A 7,025-nucleotide genomic window follows, 5' to 3' on the forward strand; every position below is an offset into this window, starting at 1 on the left:
AAAAAAAAAAAAAACTTGGCTTTTTAATCACAGTTAGCAAGGCATGCGTTTTAAAAATTACAATTTCAAATTTGGAAAACTTCCTCACTAAAACAGGCTATATTTGGTTGTCATACTTGAGATAACATACAGACAGCAAAACAGTAAAATGGCACAATATTTCATACAATTAGCCAGGAATAAAATAAAGGAACAAAGCTAAAACCAACAGAATCTGTGTGAATCTCTGAGTACATAACAACATGAATGTACAAACTAGTCCTGGTCTCCCAAATAAAATCTGAACAAATTTAGTACCTTAATATCTAAGACAATTCTGTCAGTATTTTTCAGATCAACTTTGTCAAATGCTTAGCTAAGATTCAGCAAAACCATACCAAATGTTTTAGATATAATCGTTGAAGATGTGTATTAAAGACAACTTTTACAAACATGGGCTCTATTCTATGTTGTGGTCAAAAAATAGACAGAAAAACAAAATGGACATATTATAGGACATATAACTATAAGAAACAATGAAGTATTTTAGCAGCAGTAAGAATATTTATTGCTGATTTAAAATCATTATAACTTACTTGGTAAAATGCCATTTTTTGCTACAAATACCATCATATCATTATTTTTACTCAGGCTTTTGTTGCTTTGAGAATCTCAAGCAAGAAACCAACTGCGAAAAAAGTATTTTTGACATGTTTTGGAAAGATTACAGTGGATTTCAGGAACGGTAAACAGAAACATTCAAACTCTAACAAATATGTGAAGGGAAAAGTACAGGTGAAAATATATTCTGAATCAGTAAGTCTGAGATAATGTCTCTTGACTTTATGCCACATCCCTGATCGTCTTAATCACACAACGTACAGGAAGTGAAGGGTAATTAGTAAGTCATAGCTATTTAAGTGACTTACTCTTTTCACAAAGGTCAGCGGTGGGGGTGTCCTACATCCTGAACGCAGGCCAAGACTGCCGTGTGGCTTCCCCACATGAGTCAGAAGGTGCATGGTGGCTGATTCTGGGAAGCAGGACAATACAGCATGTCCTTTCACTCACTAATAAGCCAGACGAAGTGTTTGTATACGTGAACTTGTCTGAGGAGGTTATTTTGTTTGAGGTGTAAGCTTTAATTTAATTGTCCAAGCCCTTCCTCCCTTTGCTTTCCTCACGTATGTCATCGCAGTGAGGAAACCAGAGCTCCTACACTGGGACTTAAAATCCACATATAATTTTTGATGCACCGGTTTGTAAGGTCCTAACTTTTGTTTCAAGTGTAAACAGAAATGTCAAGTCTAAACATGTTGAGAAAAACTACGCACATCACCAAACACAAAATATTATTGGGTGTGAAGTTTTCTTAATCTTACAGCCATGGCTTATTAGATGCATAAAACATATAAATAACCAGGTGACAGAACCTGATAGCCACAATTCTGATTTGTTTTTGTTTATTATTGATGAATTTGCCAAAGCCAAGTGGTCAATTGTTTTCGAAAAAGGACAAGTTCTGTTTCTAAGGTCAACTATGTGTTTCAAAATGAAGTCAAAGGAAGCACAAAAGGTGTAAATGACATTGCTATAAATACAACTATATTTTTGTAATAGTTTGTCACTTATTCAGACTGAAACTTGCTTTTGTTGGTACCCCTCCTGAAGTACCAACGCAAATAGGAAACGATCAGATAAAATGAAAGCAAGTCAATTTATTCCTCCATATATGGTAAATACTTCACGGCGATTACAGAGTGATCTGTAAAAACAGAAAATATCCATTACAAATCAGCTGTGTGGACAAAATTGGCTTGATGATGTAAGAGCAAAATGGGTCAACATTATTAATGGCTTATTATGAAGTTAGTCACACAAACTAATAGTATCCAGTGGACAAATATCTTATTCTGATTATTCTAAATCTAATGCCACATGAACGTTGATGTAAAACACAATTGTGACACCTTGGATTATTTCAAAATGTATTTCAGATTAAGAAAAGTAGTTAGTTTTATTAACTTGGGTAGCACCTGGATCATTTCTGTTACGTACGAGGCTGCTAATCGTTTTTTGCCACAATCACCTGAAGAGATTACCCAGACCCTACAAATCCTGCAAGATTCCAGGTGACGATCTACAAGTTAAATAAAACTCTCACAAAATTCACTGATGACAGGAGAGATTCTTGAGATAACGTCGGCTTTACATTCATCCGCCACTATATTAGATACACCTAATTTGCCGCTGACATCCTTTAATTCACATTCTGCCTTGGAGCAGAAGCTCAAGCTGCTGGTAGTGGTGGCATAAGGGTGTGGAGAAATTTTCTTTGCACACTTTAGGCTCCTCAGTTCTGTTTGACTGGAATTTAAATGCCACAGTCAACTCAAGTATTGTCCCTGACAATGTCCGTCCAATATCATGGCTGGATCTTGCATGCAGATATCTCAGTCTGACTCTGAAGTATCCTCAGGATGAGACAAATTAAAGAGAACTACAATCATTATCAGCTGATCTAAAAATAACCAAATATACAAATTCCCCTGCTTTATTGGTCCACAGCCCACTTAACTGCCTTCCTCACAAAACTCTACAGCAAAAGGGGAATCTGTGCAATCTGTAAAGTAAGCTGTCGTTTCCATTATGAGATGATGTGCTATTACAAGCACCTTTACTTATTATGTTTCTCCACCCAAATGAAGCCAAGCAGAACAGAGACACGGCTCATAGACTTGAGTTCGTCATACGAAACAAAGTGTTTGAAATCAGCAGTGCTTCAAGAAGAGTTTTATGGGTTGTAAAAATACAGCCCATAAAAATTACCTTGGAGCGCAGTGTTAATAAATTTGTGGTATTTCTAAATGACTGCAATGCCTGTCCAGTTGTTGCATTTTATTTATTTATTTTTTTAGCACTGTGGGGACACACTCGTCCTCCGTGTTATTGTACGACCCAGAGTGTGTGTAGTCTATCCGGCTGTCCTTGCAGCCTCGGGGCTCCATTTGCTGCTGATGGCATTGTCCTAACAGTCAGACAGGCCTCGCAGACAAAGCTCAATCGAGACAACTTCCTCTGAGTTTCTGGAGCGCCGACCTCGCTGGAACCTCGCTGCCCTTTCCCAGATAAAGAAAGGAGACCCAGACTGACTCTACCTAGCACCATGAACCCTTTTACTCTGACAAAATGCTGTCCTGTAGTAAGCTCAGTTTAAATTTGATTACATTTGCATTTTTGGACTTTGCAGCACTGACATTTGATAATGGTGAATAAATTTACAGGGAAAATAAATCATAACTGTTACGTCTCTGCACAAAACAGTTAGGAATGTTAGGTCTAAGGACATTTTCTGAGCCTTTTGGCGGCAAAGATTGTTTTCACTGATTCACTCACTCTCCATTTCTAATCTTGCCATCTTCTACTGATCTATATCAATAATCAGGTTCAACTTACTCACCATTTTTGACCAAAATATTACTTCCAGACTCAATCCAGTGCATACTGGTAATGCAAAAAAATATTATTGGGATGATGTTTGGCTGCAACTCACATCCAGTTCTCCAAGAGAACCGGAGCTTAGACCAGAGCATTTTTTGAAAATCCTGGAAAAACAAGAGCCAGACCAGTCCTTCATTCATCGTAATGTAAATAATAAAATCACTACATTTACCATGGTTACTATAGTGAACAAAGTTATCATTGTAGGTGTACAATCACTACAATGAATCTCTAACCCCTGAATATAATTGTGCCCCTGCTTCTTAATACTAAAATTAATCCAGCTGTCAAAGACACAAATATTTCAAGGCAAAGGAATGGAAAATTAACAAAACGACACCATTTTGCCGGGATTTTATGCACTAGATCAACACAAAGTTGTGCCTAACTGTGAAGGGAAGGGAAAACAATACATTGTTTCTAAATGGTTTTATAAGAAAATGAATAAATATCTGTCTACATCTGTATTCAAATACTTCTTATACCCCTAAATACAAAATTATTGCAGTTAGGGGTAGGGCTGTAGTAAGTTTGCACAACCAATATAAAGCCATTCACATAAAGGGAAGCATTATTCAGAAAATCAGACAAGTAACCTAATAATTCTGGAGGAGCAGCAGTGAAACACAGCTCACGAGAGAGTGTAAAAAAAAATCCTATTTGCAGTTTGTCATAGGTCAACTAGGGCACACATAACATATTGGACATGAGTCATGTAGATAACCCAGCAGACATGTAAGAGAAGTTTGATCAGACCAAAATGGAACTTTCTCACCTACATCAATAATGCTTTGCATGACAAAAGAGTAACATCACACTGAACACACACCATACCCAGCGTGAAACATGGAAGGGGAAGCATCAGCCTGTGGACGTGCTTTTCTGCAGCAGGAACCAGGAAGTGAATAGAAAGACAGATGGAGCGAGAAGAAACCCTCTTAGAGGCTACGCGAGACTTCAAACCAAAGCGGAGGGTCAACTCTTTGATGGGTATTTTGAAAAGAACGTACTATTATATCTCCATTTGATAATTATCCACCAGCCAATTATTGGTCTGTCACATAAAAGTTTGCAGTTGCAATAAAACAAAATTCCATTGTTTCTCTTCTTATAAATTATTTACAGTGAAAACGAAATAATAATAATAAAAAAAAGATTCCTTTGTCACAAGAGGATGGAAAATGTTTTTCTTTTTGTATTCCACTCTCAACTGTGTAAGAAACAACTTGACTGAGTTTTTATGAGGACATAAACATACCCTCCATATGATTCATGGTGAACTTTGACCAGATGTGTCTGCTCTGTGAGCGTCTAGCAAACCATCACAAGACACCATTATTCCTCTCAGCGAAGAAGCAAGTTGAGCTTTTCTTTTCTAAGAAATTCTCTGGTAGACCAACAATTTACTCTGCATGCCAGATTTCCATGCTCTCCACTTCACAAGGAAAACACATTCCAAGCCAATCCTTTCCATTACTCATCAACATTTGCAACAAGTTAACGTGTAAAACGCAAAAATCTGTAATAAATTCTTCTGTTGGAGCTCTTTCTTCATCAGCCCCCATCAAAACATTAGTATTAGGTCCCTACGTGTGTATTCACTAGGATCCACAGTGGGATCCAGTCTCTTTATCAGGCCTGCAGACTGTTTTGCCAGAGGCACAGCAGCCATTTCTGAGGGCTGTTTCCATTAGACAGCTAAACTATGGCTTTAGAGCTATTTGTGAGAACTAGGGAATGTCATAGTGCTGATGAACTTATCCATTCAAATTCTTCTGATTCTTTCAATATATATATTGCATCATGTGAGTGATTAATCACCTTAGGCCTGGGTTTGACACACTATGTCTTATGCTTCTGCCTTGAAGGCTCAAACACTGAACTGGACCAGGAAGATGGTTGGGATATAACTTTCAAAGTATATTTTGATTAGCTTGTTGTTTTCCAGTAAGAACAACTGAATACAGAAAAAAAGATAATAATAATAATAATGATAAATAAATAAATAATATTAATAATAATAAATGTCTCATTTCACAGCATTCTTCCTTTTCAGATTCAATTTGCTCTTTGAGATTCACCAACCAGCCTTTTACCAGTCAATACAATTTCTGGTTTTCTTTGAGGTCTGACCTTCCGATTCCGATAATGACCAATTCCATACCAATTTTTTTTTTTTAAAAATCTAAAATAAAAATGAGAAAAAACGTGATTTTGACCAGATGTTTTGAATCCAACAAAAACAAGTGATTACAGAACTATCTTCAATTAAGCAACAGCCCCTACACATCAGATTTAACTGAAATGAAGCAGAGTGCATTGAAGTATACCTTGTCTAAAGTGTTTACATACTTAAGATAGATTAAATGTTTGAACTGTTTTCTTAAAAAAATTACTATTTTTATTCCTCAACACTTGATCCCTCATCAGTTGGAAAACTGGTCTATTAATTGCTGCATGTCTATTAAATATAAGCATCACATGTAGTTTAGTCACTTTGAATTTTTATATTTGGATGAATGGAAACAGATGGAAAGATGGATGCAATTTTTAGATAATGGCATATCAAATAAAGACTGGAAGTATAATAATTTTCTATAGATTTGTTTTCTTATTCCACTTTTATACAGACGCAAAAAAAACATCTCAATCCGAGTTCAAAACTTTTCAAGACAAAACAAAACAGAAAAATGGGGGGAGTGTGGAGAGAGGAATTAGTTCAAAATGATCTCTAGTCATCCAGGTTACATCACTGAAAAAAATTTCTTGTGCAGAACTTTTTTTTTTTTTTTTTTTTTTTTTGACGTTTTATAGAAAGCAAAACTAAGCAGGATGGGGGAGGAAAGGAAAAGGAAAAAAAATGTTTAGTCTGTAAAGCATAATTGTGGGGTTTTCTCAATTCAAACTCACCACAGTAACAATTGCATTGAAACCAATTGGAGTCTGTCCAAGTAATAGTTTCCACTTGCGAGAAGAAAAGCTTTGTAAGCCTGCTGCCAGTGCAAACATTAATCCATATACTAACAATTATCGGAAATAAAATTTATCTTAGTATCCAGGAATTTCGTTTTCGATCAAAGAAAAGGCTCAATAAAAAAAGTAATGTAAAGCAAAACGAAACCCTTACCTTGTTGTCTAAGTGTGTCCATGTTACGCATGTGGGTGCAGGATTTGTGAAGGTGGATGTCTTTCTTCTTGGCTATAATTCAAAACAGTTAAACACTGGAAAATTCCCAACAGTCGCAGAGCAAATCTTTCCAAATAAGAACTCAGAGCCCAAAATCCGGAAACTGCGCTCAGCAACGCGCAGAAATTACAGCGAACCAGCAGCACTTTGGCAGAAACAGATCCTCTTCCTCTCAAAGGTGCATAATCCAGAGTCGGTCCCTGTGTTTAACGGGAGGGGGGAACAAACTGCACCGGGAACCCGATGGGAGGCAGGGTAAAGTTTTCCCGACCCGCGCTCGGCTTGTCTCAACACACTCTCCCACAAGAAGCGAGTTTCTGCTCGGAGCTGCGACTCTCTGATGTCAGCAACAACGTAA

At 37.0% G+C, this 7,025-nt stretch overlaps 1 protein-coding gene across 1 annotated transcript in view; it reads right to left on the bottom strand.

Moving 5' to 3' along the window:
* Positions 1-7,025, bottom strand: part of map3k22 (mitogen-activated protein kinase kinase kinase 22) — a 40,876-nt gene extending 33,851 nt beyond the window's left edge. The window contains exon 1 of the mRNA XM_044105400.1: positions 6,608-7,025. The gene's annotated coding sequence lies outside the window, so the exon portion shown is untranslated. The remainder of the gene's footprint in view (positions 1-6,607) is intronic.

Source organism: Gambusia affinis, linkage group LG21, assembly GCF_019740435.1.
Source record: "Gambusia affinis linkage group LG21, SWU_Gaff_1.0, whole genome shotgun sequence".
Lineage (NCBI taxonomy): Eukaryota > Metazoa > Chordata > Actinopteri > Cyprinodontiformes > Poeciliidae > Gambusia > Gambusia affinis.